Consider the following 17,616-nt stretch of genomic DNA (forward strand, 5'->3'; position numbering starts at 1 on the left):
ATATATATATATATATATATATATATTGGTATCAAAATTCCAAATTTTAGAGTTTCGGTTGCTGCGGAGCCGGGTCACTCCTTGCCTACAGTTTGTTATCACTAATTGTTTGATGGTAATCCTACGTGCATTTTCAAATTTGTTGTGGAAGTAATATTGCATTTTCAAATTTGTTGTGGAAGTAATATTTCATTATCGGAGAAATCTGACAAGAGAGTAGATTAGTAGATTTAGTAGATAGATTTCAGTAGATAGAGTAGATTTAGTATCTTTCCGTTTGAAGCTTCGACTTTGTTTTACTTTTTTATTTGGAATAAGCCTTAGTCTCGTAAGTTAATATTATATTAAAAACTAAAACATGAAAAATCAAAATCAAAATTTTTTTCTCTTTTGGAGCTTTCGGTACCCCGTGAAAAGCAGATCTATTTTCGTTAGGAAATTATTTTTCTCTGGAATATTTTCTCCTTTATTAGGAAGTACGTCTTCTCCAACAGTCTTGAAGAACCCACCCCATCTTTTATAAGTTTATGAGTAGCTGTTACAACTTATCTTATTATGAAATATTGATTCTTATTTTCGAAGGGATTCTAATTTGGTAAGCGAAAGCTGAAATTAATAGAGCTCCTCTTAATAGACTCTTAACATCGCTTTACTCTTTCATTTTATGTATGAAATAGACTTATAGTCATCTAAGGAATAGGCCTATAATTTACAAGCTTCAGAAGGGAAAAATAGATTTAGATTGGGTATTCTACTGTTTCCTTTGCTTACTGCAAGGTGAAAAGCAATCTGTTATGCTGTTTAGATTGACTAAAAGATTGAAATGTCTAGATTGACTAAAAGAGAATTCCTAAGTTCAGTATTCATATATTCCTGCTAAATTTAAATCCAATAATGGATTTTTTCTTTTTTAATAACTATATTCAGTCGCGTTCTTTTCTTGAAATCCCTAGAGTTGAAATTTTCTATGAATGGAAAATTTCTTCTTATTGCATAAGAATTTGAATAAAAAACTTTTGATTTTTTTCGATGGGGTGGAATTGGGCATTATATGGGGTTAATTACTCCGTAGATATTACTCCGTAGATATTTTATCACCTCCCTCCTGCAATCTCGTAATTGGTACCCTACTGTAGAGGTTTCAAACTTCTATCTTCAAAAATATGGAACTTTGAATTTTTCGCTAGAAGAAAGATCATGGATGTGTGTTTATTTTTTTTTCTTCCCAGGGGAAATCGTATCGACCAAGTGGTCCTAGAATATCGCAAGAGAGCTCATTCAAACGGAAATTGTAAGTTCTAATCCTCTTTTCAAGTGACCAAACAAATTAGATGCAACTTGGTCCCCTCACACGCTCATTTTTTTTCCAAAGTCACCCTATCAAAGTTTTTATAAAGTCATTTTGTTCAGCATAGTAAAAGAAATCTAACAACTATGTCTTCGAGAATGACTTAATCCCCGAAAATCCCCGGGGGAAGGACTGGATGTTGTGAACTCCGCCCGTTGTTTACATATACTCTTCGTTATTTAAAAGGATAAAGACGTTTTCAGGGCATATTTTTTCTGGTGAGTAGGGGGGGGGGACAGATCTGGGGAATCATGTAGGAGGATCTTTCCATGGTGGAGTTTTCTATGGGGAAAGATAATTTTCCATAAAGGGGGTGCTTGATTTCCCATCATTATTTAAAAAACGATCAGAAATTATATAAAAAACAGGTTTTTCAACTGAAAGTAAGGAACAGCATCAAAACTTAAATAGCTGAAACAAAAATCAAAATTGGGTTATTATTAGTATAAAAAAGTAAAATCAATATGCGAATTTTGCTTAAATTATTCATGTACGATGAGCAATCGTCAAAACCTTCATTAATTCAAAAACTTTCAGATATTAAATAAAAAAACATTTTCTTTTAACTGAAAGCAAGGAGTGACATCAAAACTTAAACTCCGTATATGAAAGGGGCTGTCCCCTCTTCAACGCCCGCTATTTGCGCTAAAATTTGGCTCTTCTTCACAACATTTCTTTTTAAAACAATAAAAAATTTACTGCAAGGATCTTGTATCCTTAATATACAGAATATTTTCTGTTCGTTTTATGTTTTGGTGTCTCCTTACTTTCAGTTAAAAAAGCTCTTTTTTTGTTTGTTTAATAACTTGTTAAAGAGATATGCCTACGAGGCCTCAGCAGGATATTTGTTCCAGATCGTATCACATGCGAAAAGGGATTAAAATCATATTTTGCCGAGGGAGTAAAAGTTATTTGAACTGTGTGCAAAATTTAAGTGTGACAAGGAGAGGAATAAGAAAAAGATAGGGTATATTTAAGAAATTGGGAGGGGTCTGTAGGGCCGACTAAACATAAAATATCCACAATAAAGTTTATAAAACGATTTAATATCAAGTAATGATTTTTGTTACTGATGAGTGTGTTTTCATAATAGTATTTTTGGTTTATCTTAATTTTTCGAATGATGGCTAAATAATGAGAGAAAATCAGGTGTCTATAAGAAAATTAATTATTTAATTATTTAATTTAATTATTAAATTAAAATAAGAATTAAAACAGAATTAAAATAAGAGAATTATAAGGAAACAAAGGGAATTGGTACCTAAATTCAATATCTATTTTCTCTAGGTTTTGTAATTTTCATTGAGTGAAGTAATTATTATAGATTTGGCTGAAATCATATAGGTCAACATAGGACAGACTTGATAATTCTGATTGTGCGCTGATTTTTAGTGTGTATAATTAATGGAACAGAAAACAAATGGTAGGCCTATACGTAAGTCTGAATATTTTAGATCACCCTATATAAGCTGGATATTTGATCTTTGCATCCTCAATCTTCGTTTGTTAATTGCTATTATCTCTCAATATTGTACTAACAGAATCGTTGAATCAGAATAGAAAGTATATGAATCTCATAGTTTGTTGTCAAAACCAGATACCTCTCATCCAAAAATTGAGCACTTTCGCCTGTCACCAATCAGATGCAGGGGGATAATACTGTTTTCTTGGAACTGCTTTCTGATAACCTTTACAGTCTAGCTGATAACCTTTGGAAAAGAAGGATCACTGTCCTATATTTCTGGATTGAACAGTGTGCCTGAATTTCATTAGTTTGTTTTACACGTTTCATGAGCCCATCACATTTTTCCTTGAATATATGTCGTTGATCATTTCTATATTTCTGCAGCGTTTTAGCCAAAGTCGTAACTGACAAAACCATAATTCTACAGTAGAAGGAAAATAATGTTAAGAAATTTCCGCAAATCAGAAAAGTGACGAGAAAATTTTTAAAAAATTCATGAGCGGTAATATTCGGGTGTATTATTTAATGGTATACGTACATTTGCGAATATTTTTACCTGGTAAACTATTCTGCAGCTAAGACTTTAGCTGAGAAACAAAAATGTAGCCTAAATGCAGTTACATCTTTTGCTATGCTTTGTTTATTTAACTTCAAATATTTAAGAAAAACAGAACATATTTATTCGTAGTTTTCATCATCTTTTTCGACGTCAGATTCATTAAGGGGATCTCGAATGTTGTTGGCATGAGGCTAAGACCTGTAAAAACTGTGAATTATTGGGATAACCAGAGTCTGGTAAAGGTCAGTGAGATCCTTGAATTCTTCCTTTGACAATGGTATCAGTGGCTTGTAGCTCTTTGGCATGGCATCCATCAATGGAACAGAACCGAGGCTGTGCGCTGCTTTGTAGGAAGACAGTTTTCTTATGGTCCCATTTCTAACTCTTTCTCTTTTCGTGTTTGTGATTCATTCACCTTTAGTACAAAAAACTTGGAGTCATAGTCACAACGATACCGCACTTGGTCAGCAGCATTCATGCTGTACTCGAGCCATTTAATGGAATTCAATTTCACAGTCTCCGTATCACTGCTTAAGGTGACACCTTTTTTTCTATTTAAACAATGAATTCACCAATTTCGTGAAAGTTAATAAAGTATTCGTGGTCGTCTATCACTTCAACTTCATACCGCCTGCGATTGGCCTTGGCCACGCGACACACCCTGCTCCATCCATCGAAACTGTAAATTGGGATGTTTTTCCTGGCCCTTTTTATGCACTAGTGTATTGCACCGCATTCTTGTTGTATATGCCTGCTTTCGAGAAACACGTGACTAATTTCATCAATTTGGGGTAGAATCCGAATAGGATAAAAAAACATGCCCATAACAAACTAGTTCCGAAACTGCCCACCGCCGCAGTTTGTAACCCAGATGAAATTTCTGATTTCCTTGTTTTTGAGCATATGTCAAAACAAAATGGTTGCAGCTTCATCTGCTCATTACACTCCAGTCGTCTGGTTCCACAAGTGACAGTACTCATCTCTCTTTCTTAAATCACAGATAGTCATGAAATAAATTGCTAGTTTCCTTTTTTTGAAAAATAGGTCCTGTTTGAGCTTGTTGAGTTTCAAGAACTTTTTGTAGGTCCATGTTTAGAAGCACGAAATTCTCGTAACCTTCCTCTCCATTTATAGTATATTCTTTAATCATATTATTCATTTCTCTAGCACGTTTTGTCCGGTTCAAATGAGCAGCATGTAGTTTAGATTCTTCCTGTTTCCTATCTGCTGGTAAATTATCAAAACGACGACATGCAGAGCACCGGTCCTTTTTTGCTTGGGGGAAGGTTAGGTTCATGGACTTCAGGCTCTCTCTCTGCAAAATTTGTTTTGATGACAGGTAAACGTTGCCTGGTAGCCTGGTATTTTTCTGTGTAAAGATTGTGCTCTTTTGGGTGGCTAAGGTCTGCACTCAAGTACTTTTTAGTTGAGTTGAATCTACAGTGGTGGTAATTGACCGCTGGGAACCACTTGACACGATCTGTTACAAATTTTGATTCCTCGGGCTGCTTTTGTTCCTCAGATCTGGTTGAGATAACGAGATAGGTGACTTGTTTTTCAAAACATTCAGGATAAAATTGTCTCCCAGATTCAAAATCCCAAGGAAGTTTTCTTACAAACTAGTTTCTGAACGCCGTTAACAGTGAAGCTCTAAAAGAATGAGTTGTCGCTTCGAGAATCTGTCCCAGTGGTTTTCCTTTTGGTCGGTACTACTTTTATACTAGCCAAAATAAACTACCTTTGCACATCCCTGTTCCCTCTTTCTCTTCCTAGTTTCTAAAACCCATTAAAGATGCTCTGTTTTTCCTTTTCACTAAGTTTGTTATAACTTGAATCTGCACTCGCAACCCACAGCTTTTCCTCACAGCTTTTCTTTTATTTCCTGGAATGAATTTTTTCAATTTTTTCAGTCGATAACTACTTCTGCTGTGGAAGTATCTTAGTGATCAATGAGTTTCTATACTGACTGATCGAATAAGAGTGGAGTAACACCAGACGTTCCTATATTTAAATCAATGGCACTGTTATTTAATTCTAAATCTTCGGCTGCACTGATATTGTCACCAGTTACTTTACATTATTCAGTCTTTCGGCTTCTACTACATGAACTTTCTCCGAGTTCCATATACAAACAATTAGCTATGTGTAATTTACATTTTTATTCAGTCCGATAGACAGTTCAATATCTTAGGCTTCCATTCTGTATTAGATTCAGACGAAAGATCAGGATCTGATTCAGCCAAGATTTTGTTTAGACACCCTGGGACCTAGAAGAGAGATTATATTTCAGCCATATTGTCCTACTTTCATATTTATTGCATTAACATAGCAGAACGATGCGAGAATTATTAATGTTTGAAAGAAAAAAATCAATTTAAACAAAAATTGAATTTTTCATATTTTGGCTGGATTTACGACTACTGGGCTACTTAGAATCAAAATGGACTTCATATTCTGACTCAGCGCATTCAAATTTTGGGGTCTCTTCCATTTCTTTCGAATTTCGGGGGTCTCACAAACTTTTGGGTTTCTTCCATCCCCAGTTTTGAGCAAAAATACCGATATAACCCTATAATATTGCCCAATAGGCTACTTGGTCCCAATCTGACCAGAGTCCACGCTTACTTTTGTGACATCTAGTATGTACTCGGCGTCAATATATTTGATAAGTTCAGCTTAATCTGTGGCAGGAATCTGCGAGAATGGCATTTTTGGTAACAAAAATACGACTTCTTGAACTCTTGGTTGAGCCAGCCCAACGGTTGATATCAACGCACACCCTAAGATCTTCGAATATTAATGGAGCCCTACTAAAGATCACTTTTACCAACAAGAAGCTGCTGTTGTCTTACCTGCCAAAACATTTTTAATCTTTCTCAAATTACTACCATTTGAGACTTCAGGCAACTTGATGATATAAAAAAAAAAAAAAAACTTTGAGACCGTTGCCATGCCCATGGTCGTAACTGACAATAGCAATGAATGCGATTTCAAGGACAGGTCCTAATTTCACTTTTAGCATTAGCTCAAAACCAGAAAATTTCAATTACGTCCAAGGCATGTAGAATATTTCCAAGGAGTGATGTAGAAAAGCCAATGATAAGCATAAGTGTCATAGAGGTACTAAGTAGAAATAAGAATATGAAGAAAAACAGGATTCGAGAAGAAAGTCAGTTTCGCCCTCGAGCTGAAACCTCGATAATTTCTGATATTCAACCTTCATAAATTAAGTTAGGAACATATATTGTTCCAAGATATAAAATAGTTAAAAATATTACAGCTCCATATTTCTATACAATTAAATAAAATTGAAGACTGCCAGAAAAAGTATTGCTTATCTATACATTAAAGTCCTTATAATTTTTATTTTAAAATAAATATAAAAGCCTTACCATCTCGACAACAGGTTCAAGTAGCTATAAAATGTTTGTTAGCTGAATTTGCAGAAATCAGTGTTAGCATCGGGAACTTCCACGGGCACAATCCAATATTTTTTTTTTTAATGAGTTGTTTTGACAGCTGTGGGGTCAATTCAAACCTGAATTTCCACAAAATCTTACGTATTACATGGTCCCGATTAATTTCTTTTACCTAAGGTTCATTTTTCCATGGAAATATGTTATTTTATGACAAATATCCAGCTGTGATCTGTACCGAGAAGAAAAGATGCATATATCACAGGAGTAATCAGTTTCAGGTCTTTCCATTCATTGAGCTAGAATAATGATGTTACCTTTCCTTACAGAATGATTTAAACTTGCTTAGATAAATAAGAAACTCGCCTTTTTTGCGAATTTTCAAACTATTTTTCAAGCTTAAAAATCAGACAAAATAAATTATAAGATTCTAGCATTAAGTTGAGATTTTAATAGGCAGGACTACAAAAAATGACGCACGAAACTTTCACAGGGAATATAACAGAGGCACTATTTGGGCCAAATCTTGGGGTGAGCATGGGGCATTTGACAGAACTTGAGACTTTTATTATGAATCTAACCTACTTTCAAAGTTTACAATGATTAATAGAAAATAGCATAATTACCCCAAGGGTCGTCAGGTAATTACGCTCTTTGGCTAATAGGCGTGCAGTTAGTTCAAATCATTTGAACACAATGGATTATGTTGGACATAATGGATAATTATGGCCGGAAAAGGGCCCTCTGTGGTGGAAGCTTGGGCCCCCTGGAAAATCTGGGGTGGGCATTTGCCCACCCTTGACCCCCCCCCCCCAAATGGCGCCTCTGGAAGATAAACCTAAAAAACATAAGATAATCAATAGTTTTTTTAAGTTTTACACTCATCAAATACAGCTTGCCAGCAACCTTTAATATAATATTATATTAAACCTCCCAAAAATGTGAAACTGATAAGGTTTTTGGTTTTTGTCACTTCAGCGTGGTAAGTTACGGATGTCAATTATAATATAGCCTCTGACGATTTCATCAAAAGGTTAAAAAACAAAGAAAATTAAATATTTGACGAAGTTACATCCACAATGTAATAGGATTAAATCCGGAATTTCCTGTAAGGGATAATTAATTAGCATTTTTTACTTTCAAAGATTTCTATTGAAAGTCGTATGCAACTTTCACAATGTGGGATTAGGATAGAAATTTCAATTGATTTTAAAATGGTAGGCCTACTAGGGACAGAATTATGCTTTTTCTACCCTCACTTTTTTAATGTGCCTGAAAAGACAAGTATACAACAGTCTCAGGTCAAATAAAGTTGCTTATTTTGTTTTCCGAAATGAGGGCCAGTTGTCACTCTTATAAGGTTCCTGGTTTAAACCACCATTAATTACATGCTATGTTGTAGTTAGTATAGTGACAGCAAATAGCAAAAGTAGCACCTCTTCCACCTCTTATAAGGGTAAAACTAAAATATTTTTTTGTTTCAATTTTCACATTTTATGTTGCTGATATCATTAAAAATTATATACTTCAATTGCAGATCCAACTCACATCCAAATAAAGGCAATATAATTTCGTTTGGTTCAACAGTTTTTCAAATTTGCTTCACAGCTTTTGTTTTCTTATATTTAAATCCGTAAGCTGGTGAAGACATATGTAAATTTCCTGGAAAATCCTGTCAAAAGGCTGCCAACCATTTTCTCTTTATTTAGTGAGTTTTCCGGCTCAGTGTTTCTTTGCAAGAAAATAAAATGGAAGCTTGTCTAAAGGATTATGAACTATTCACTTGGTGAATTGAAGTTTGGACATCTTCAATGAAAAATTAAACCGCGAGTAATGCCATTCCGAAAAGAATAATATACTTGAAGGATAAGCAATCACAGATATCAATAGATTGAATAGGTTTATACTAAATTAAATAAAAAAAAAAAATTTTTAGCTGAAAGTAAGGAGCGACATTAAAACTTAAAACGAACAGAAATTACTCCGTATATGAAATGGGTTGTCCCCTCCGCAATCCCTCGCTCTTTACGCTAAAGCTTTTAATTGTTTTAAAAAATAGAATTGTGGCAAAGAGTCAAACTTCGTTAAGATTCTACGACTTTTAGGGGGTGTTTCCCCCTATTTTCTTAAATAAGGCAAATTTTTTCAGGCTCCTAACTTTTGATGGGTAAGACTAAACTTGATTAAACTTATATATTTAAAATCAGCATTAAAATGCGATTCTTTTGATGTAGCTATTGATATCAAAATTCAATTTTTTAGAGTTTTCGTTACTATTGAGCCGGGTCGCTCCTTACTACAGTTCGTTACCACGAACTGTTTGATACGCCTTAAGGCACGACAAGGCTCAATAGTAATCGAAATTCTAAAAATTCGAACTCTGGTATCAATAGATTTATCAAAAGAATTGGCTTGTTATACTGGCTCTAAACATATAATATTCATTAAGTCCAGTGTTACCCATAAGAAGCTATGCGCCTGAGAATGTTTGCCAGATTTTAAATAAAGGGGAAAACACCCCCTAAAAGTCAAGTGATCTTAATGAAAATCACATTATAAGATTCAGCATATATGAGAACCCTGTTTAAGAAGTTTCAAGCTCCCTTTTGCAAAAATGTGGAATTTGTATTTTTTGCCAAAAAAAAGATCCCTGGGAGGGTGTGTGTTTATTTTTTTCCCCAGGGGTGATCACATCGAACCAGTAGTCCTAGAATATCGAGAAAAGGCCCATTTGAACGAAATTTAAAAGTTCTAGTGCATTTTTTAGTGACTAAAAAGATTGGAGGGCAGCTAGCCCCACTCCCATCCTCCCTTTTCCTCCATGTCGTCCAACCAAAATTTCGAGATAGCCATTTTATTCAGTATAGTGGAAACACTCAATAACTATGCCTTTGGAGATAACATGACCCCACGGCCTCTGGAGAACGGTCTTTAAGTATAAATTTGCCCATTATTTACGTATAGTATTTGTTATTGGGAAACATTCATTCATTTTTCGGGCTCGGTGGGGGGGGGGAGGTTGAAGTTTCCTCTGGGGGGATTTTCCACGAGGAGAATTTCCCAAGGGGTGGGAAGTTTCTGGAGGGGGAACTTGCCAAGGGTATTTTACACTTTCCGTACGAATTTCTTTTTATTAGTTTTAATTTCTGTTTGCCAACTCAGTTTTACATGTGGATATGTTAGGGGAAAATTTTACTTGGTTTGAGTTTTCTAGAGTATTTTCCCATTGGAGGGGGAATTTGCACGTGATTAATTTACCATTTGGGTTTGTTCCATGGGATAAATTCTAAAGAGGGAATTTTCTGCGGGAACAACTTTTTACAAGGGGAAGGGGATATTTGCGAACAACTTTTCCACACTGGAAGGGATTTCCTGCATTTTTAAAAACAATTTTTTCAAATAAAAACCTTTTTCAAATGAAAGTGCGCTAGGAAAAAATTTCACCTGGAACCGTCCGCAACAAATTTTTTTGGGGGAATTTTCAGCTAGAATGAACTGTCTGAGAGGAGTTTTCCTTACAGAGGATATTTAACGTGGTAATAACTTTCCATGAAGGGATTGTCAATGGGAAGAAGGAATTTTCCACGTAGGAAAACGGTCAGAAATTAAATAAAAAAAGTTTTTTTTTTCAACTTCAAGTAAGGAGTACATCAAAACTTAAAACAAACAGAAATTATTGCTTATATCAAGGGGTCTGCCCTCTCTTCAATACGTTGTTCTTTACGCGAAATTTTCTTAGAACGTTTAAAAAAGCTTATTATTATAATTAAATGAACCAATGTTTACGGATTCTTTCTTAAAGAATTGGGACAAAAGTCAAACTTTAGCGTAAAGAGCAAGATATTGAGGAGATATCGAAGACAAGAAGGACTCAAGATATTGAGGACAGCCCCCTCATACAGGAGACAATTTCTGTTCGTTTTAAATTTGTATATATTTAAGAATATTTTAATTGGTACTTGTATGAGGGGGCTGTCCTCTCCTCTCCTGTAAGGAGCGACCCGGCTCAATAGTAAACGAAACTCTAAAAAACAGAATTTTGATACCAATAGCTACATCAAAAGAATCGGATTTTTATGTTGATTTTACATATATAAGTATCATCAAATTTAGTCTTACGGATCAAAAGTTACGAGCCTGAGAAAATTTGGCTTGTTTTGGAAAATAGGGGGAAACACCCCCTAAAAGTTATACGATCTTAACAAAAATCCCACCATCGCATTCAGCGTATCAGAGAACGTTACTATAGAAGTTTTAAGTTCTTATCTACAAAAATGTGGAACTTAGTATTTTTTGCCAGAAGACCAGAAGACCTTGGTCGTATCGACCAAGTGGTCCTAGAATGTCGCGAGAGGGCTCACTCTAATGGAAATTAAAAGTTCTAATTCCCTTTTTAAGTGACCAAAAAACTGGAGGGCATCTAGGCCCCCTCCCAGGCTCATTTTTTCCGAAAGTCAACAGATCAAAATTTTGCGATAGCCATTTTGTTCAACATAGTTGAAAAATATAATAAATATGTCTTTGGGGCTCACTTACTGCCCCAAAGTCCCCAGGGAAGGGCTGCAAGTTACAAACTTTGACCAGCGTTTACATACAGTAATGATTATTTGGAAGTGTACAGACCTTTTCAGGATGATTTTTTGGTTCGGGGGGAGGGGAGGGGGCTACGTGGGAGGATCTTCCCTTGGAGGAATTTTCCATGGGAGAAGATAAATTCCATGAAGGGGGCACAGGATTTTCTAGCATTATTTTTGAAAAAGCAACGGAAAAATAAATACAAAAAAGTTTTTTCAACTGAAAGTAAGGACCAGCATTAAAACTTAAAACGAACAGAGATTATTACGCATGTGGGGGTCCATCTCTTCTAAAATAGCTCGCTCTTTACGCTAAAGTATTTTAAGTAGTTTCAACTGTTTATTCTACAGCCTTTCTGATTCAGGGGTCAATCTTGAAGAATTGGGACAAAATTAAAGCTTTAGCGTAAAGAGTGAGGTAAAAACGAGGGGGTAAACCCCCTCATATATATATTGAAAATACGAATATAGAAGTTCGTTACGTAAGTTAATTTGTAAATTATCTATAATCTTTACTAATAAAAACGTTCGTTAAAAATTAAAAATTCTAGTTGCCTTTTTAAGTAACCGAAAAATTTGAGGGCAACTAGGCCTCCTTTGCCTCCCTTTTTCTCAAGATCGTTTGATCAAAACTAAGAGGAAGCCATTTAGCAAAAAAAAAAAATAATAATACGCAAAATTTGTTTTAATTATTCATTTGAGGAGAGCCAAAATAAAAACATACATTAATTCAAAAACGTTCAGATATTAAATAAAAACACATTTTTTCAAAACTGAAAGTAGGGAGCGACATTAAAACTTAAAACGAACAGAAATTACCCCGTGTATGAAAGGGGCTGGTCCTCCCTCAACGTCCCGCTTTTTACGCTAAAGTTTATTACTCTTTAATAAAGTAGAATTGAGAGAAAGAGTAAAACTTTAGCGTAAAGAGAGGGACGTTGAGGGAGGAGCAGCCCTTTTCATACACGGAGTCATTTCTGTTCGTTTTAAGTTTTAATGTCGCTCCTTACTTTCAGTTAAAAAAAACTTTTTTATTTATTTAATGTTTGTCAGGATTGCAGCTGCACATCTTGAGCGTTTTCTTTAAAAAGTATTAATTTATTTTAGTTTAATTTGTTGTTTGTTTTTTATGTAAAAGTGTTTTTATTATTATTATTATTGTTATTATTATTAATTATTATCATTATTAATATTTTTATGATTATTATTATTAATATTATTATTATTATTATTATTATTATTATTATTATTATTATTATTATTATTATTATTATTATTATTATTATTATTATTATTATTATTATTATCATCGTTATTATTATTATTAATATGGCACACCCTTTCAAAATAGCTGTGGTACGTCAAGAATGTCTCAAGGGCTTAGATAGGACGATTCTGCACCGCAACTCCAGTATAGCTGTAGCAAAGCTCATATCTACTTCATTGCCAAATTGTGGCAGTGCATTTACTCCTCCCAGTGCACTCTGGGCGGGCATATAGCAAAGGAGAGACCAGGAATTATATGGATAGCTGGTTACAGGCAATGGCGTATTAAACGAAATTTCAGGTTGATTGCTTTATAATGATATTTATATAATGCTGATGGATTTTTGTAGTATATATATTACCGTGAATGTATCGAAATCTGAAATTCCTTTTTTCTCTGTTTGGATTCAATTAGCTTTGCGATTCAACTTTTCAGTCTTATGCTACCTATGATGTTAAAAATTAGAATTAGGTTTGATATATCAGTTTAGGTTAGGTTAGAATAGGTTTAATTAGGTTATAAATCTTAGAAATTGGTTAGAAACCTAACATATGCTAACCTAACCAAACCTTATCTAACTTAACCTGTAATCATCAAACCTTGCATGAAATTGAAAAAGGTGTCTGGCAACACTGACTAAATCCAAGGTGAATAAAAAAAAAAATAATCTATTTCTGATATTCAGTGATGAATGTCAACATTCACGAATTTCAAACATTCACCGTAACATATATACAGAAATCGAGTTTAAACGAGGCTACATTTTGGGATCATGGATAGCCTAAAAAAGCGAACTATAGGTAGAATAAAACTTAATTCTAGAAACAATTTTGTGATTACCCACGCTCTAATTTTTGTTTTTTATTTTGAATGGAGCAATAGAAAACATTTATATGAATAAGAAAAATATTGTACAATACTGACGAGTCACTTAATAACCTATCAACTAAAAACAAAAAGAACCATCAACAGGAATAGATTTTGGCTAGATTTTGAATAGGAATTCCAAAAACCCTCAAATTAATTTCTAAAATGTACCACAGTCAAAATGTATGACTTTTGGGATAGTTAACGACGATTATGGCCACGCTTAAATTTGCATCTCTGTTGGCACGACAAGGAACTTCGCCGTTTATTTGATTCTCCGTAGACACAGCAAGCATTCAATTTCTGAAATCTTGACATTATGTCAACATTCTATCGTATTTCAACAACAAAAAAGTTCGATTGTTTTCTTGTTGCAAATTTAAAATGGAAGGTGAATTGACGGTTGAAAAATGATAGTTTTTTTGGTTCCAAGAATGCTATGGAGCATTAGAATCCACAAATTATCCCCTGAATAAGACCTGACAGTTAGTTAATTTAGTATTTAATAGTAATGAAGTATTTATTTGAAACTTCCGTTAAAAAAGGCGTTGGATATGTTATTCCATGTCGTCATTCCATGTCGTATAATTTAAAAATAGCAAAACATCGAAATGATTTTGACTGTCAGCGTTGTAATGTAACTCAAAACGCATCTTTTAAGGTTAATATTGTGATATGACTCTCTGATATCTGAAAAAAGCAAGAAAATATGGTGACTCAAATTACGCTTGCTTATACTTCACCTTTCGTTTATAATGTGTATGAAAGGATCCTCGAGCTTGTTGATTGCAAATATGAGGCTACAATTACTACAAAGAAAAGCAACACAGAGTAGCTATGTGTTTGACAAATTGTGTGACAAATTGTGTGACAAATTGTGTGACTTGCAAATATGAGGCTACGATTACTACAAAGAAAAGCAACACAGAGTAGCTATGTGTTTGACAAATTGTGTGACAAATTGTGTGACAAATTGTGTGACTTGCAAATATGAGGCTACGATTACTACAAAGAAAAGCAACAAAGAGTAGCTATGTGTTTGACAAATTGTGTGACTTGCAAATATGAAGCTACGATTACTACAAAGAAAAGCAACACAGAGTAGCTATGTGTTTGACAAATTGTGTGACTTGCAAATATGAGGCTACGATTACTACAAAGAAAAGCAACACAGAGTAGCTATGTGTTTGACAAATTGTGTGACAAATTGTGTGACAAATTGTGTGACTTGCAAATATGAGGCTACGATTACTATAAAGAAAAGCAACACAGAGTAGCTATGTGTGTGACAAATTGTGTGACTTGCAAATATGAGGCTACGATTACTACAAAGAAAAGCAACACAGAGTAGCTATGTGTTTGACAAATTGTGTGACAAATTGTGTGACAAATTGTGTGACTTGCAAATATGAGGCTACGATTACTACAAAGAAAAGCAACACAGAGGAGCTATGTGTTTGACAAATTGTGTGACAAATTGTGTGACTTGCAAATATGAGGCTACGATTACTACAAAGAAAAGCAACACAGAGTAGCTATGTGTTTGACAAATTGTGTGACAAATTGTGTGACTTGCAAATATGAGGCTACGATTACTACAAAGAAAAGCAACACAGAGTAGCTATGTGTTTGACAAATTGTGGTTGACGTTCATTAAATTTGGTGGTATCAAAAATTACTTTTAGTTGTTCATAGCCACGAAATTTATTTTGAAAGATTTAGGTATCAATTATATTGTGTAATTCTCTTACAAGCTTACAGCCTTAAAAGAATGTTTATATTTGTTGCTCTAAAATAAAAAGTATAATATTAAGCCAAAAATTTATAAGAAAAATTTCAAATGCAAAAGAAGTTAGTATATATTTTATATATTGTGTTTGACTCTCATTAAGTTTAGATTTAAATACAAAAAAAAAATTAGTAGTTCATTGCTAAGAAAGTCTGATTTCAAGTTTTTTTAATTTCCAACAAGCCTACAAATTACAATAAAACATTTATGATTTTGTCAAATAAAAATAAAATATCGAAAAATCTGAAAAAAGTAAAAAAGACAAATATGTTGAGCCTGCATTGTACAAAATGTGTTGGGATTCCACTAAATTTTGAATGTAAGAAAAAAAGGTATATAGTTCAACTCAAAGAGATATTTATTTGGAAGCTTTTGATGTCAATAATATTTATGTTTAATTTTCTTGCAAGCCTAAAAATCCAAAATTTATTTATATGTTCTAGTGCTAAAACAAAACAAAATATTGAAGTAAAAAATCTCTTTGATTTCTCTTCGCCAGTGTTGTGTTATTTATATAAGCTTCTTTATCTGTAATTGTTTTCGTACAACTCAATATAAGCCAAAGAAATTAAAATTCAACTCATTCTGTATTCAAGTTCAGCTATAAAAATTTGCCCTTTCCAAACATGTTCTTGTAGGAGGACGGCAAAACTCCAAAAAAATGCAAATAGTGCCCCTTTTAAACAGAAATGAAAATAACTGTTTAAAAAGGGGGGTTTTCGTTTGGGTGGGGAGACGGAGCCAAAGGAAAATTTGGTTTTAACGTACCAAAACAAATTTACCAGCGTCTATGTTCAGTAGTTTATTTCTCCGAAAGAGGAAGGGAGAAATTTGCCAATATTATTGTATGCAAATTATTAAAAAAAATTGTAAAACCTTAAAGAATGATTAACCTTAAGGAAGCTAGCAAAAATAACCCTATCCCCTCCGTATTGTGTAAACACTCCTGATTATTGATAGGTTGAGAGCCAACAAAGAAAAAAGAGTTACCACTTCAAGAAGTGGCAGCAAACAACTAAGATCCCTGTGTGGAACGAACCTATATTTTTTGGTCAATGTTCCTATTACCTAGACAATTGTTTAGGATCATGAAACTATTGTTAATAGATGCATTTTGACTTTTTGAACATCTTTTCTATCTTTCAAAACTACCACAAACTCACCGTTATGGAGTTATTATATATTTGCACATTAGGGGGGGGGGTAAAACATAGCATATATTAAATACAGCAATGGTTAGCTTACGTATTCAGTATAATGCTATACTTTACCCCCACCCCCTGATGTGCAAATATATAGCCCAAATTTGTTTCTAAACTATTACAGATTCGCGATTTCAAATATGCGATCAACGAAAACGGAAATGATTGCAATTCTATATGTGTAAATACAGGATATTTGGGCCGGAATAACTCCATAACAGTGAGTTTGCGGTAGTTTTGCGAGAGAGAAAAGATGTTCAAAAAGTCAAAATGCATCTATTAACAATAGTTTCATGACCCTAAATAATTGTTCAGGTAATAGGAACAATGACCTATTTTTTTATTATGATAGAAGACTGTTTTAAACTAAACGTTTTCATTAGACAATAATCATCTTTCTCAAAAGTTTTGAAATAACCATTGATAAGAACAGTAATTATGATCCAAAAATACATTTGGAAGAATTGGTCCACACTTAGTGTACTAATATTTAAGATGATTATTCTATATTTAAACATAATCATATTCTAAAATTAATCTTAATTATAATACTTAAATTGTTTTATCTATACATATATATATATATATATATATATATATATATATATATATATATATATATATATATATATATATATATATATATATATATAAGTTGTCTGTCTGTCTGTCTGTCTGTCGAGTGACGTCGTGTTTGTCGCATATGACGCCTGAATTATTTCATCATATACCAATTCAAAAACGAATGTATTCAAGCCGATGTAGCTGAGTTGATAAGGCGTTATGTTCCAGGTTCTAAGTTCAAGAGGTTCCAGGTTCGAACCTTGGCTTAAAAAAAGGTAAAAACTTAAAAAAACTAATAAAAAACTAAAAAAGCTAAAAAACTAAAAAAATAAAAACTAAAAAAAAAAACTAAAAAAGGAAAAAAAACTGAAAAATAAAGGAGAAAAAGAAAACTAAAAAAAATATAAATAAAAATAAAAAAAACTAAAAAAGGTAAAAACTACAAAAACAAACTAAAAAGAAAAAAGAAAAAAAAACTAAAAAAGCTAAAAAAAGGTAAAAACCAAAGAAAAACTGAAAATTTATTTCATCATATACCAATTCAAAAACGAATGTATATACAGAC

General features: G+C 33.3%; 1 protein-coding gene across 2 annotated transcripts in view; it reads left to right on the forward strand.

The window, feature by feature from the left end:
• Positions 1 to 17,616, forward strand: part of LOC136027496 (zwei Ig domain protein zig-8-like) — a 315,403-nt gene that overhangs the window by 205,276 nt on the left and 92,511 nt on the right. The window lies entirely within an intron of this gene.

The sequence above is a fragment of the Artemia franciscana genome, chromosome 5 (assembly GCF_032884065.1).
Source record: "Artemia franciscana chromosome 5, ASM3288406v1, whole genome shotgun sequence".
Lineage (NCBI taxonomy): Eukaryota > Metazoa > Arthropoda > Branchiopoda > Anostraca > Artemiidae > Artemia > Artemia franciscana.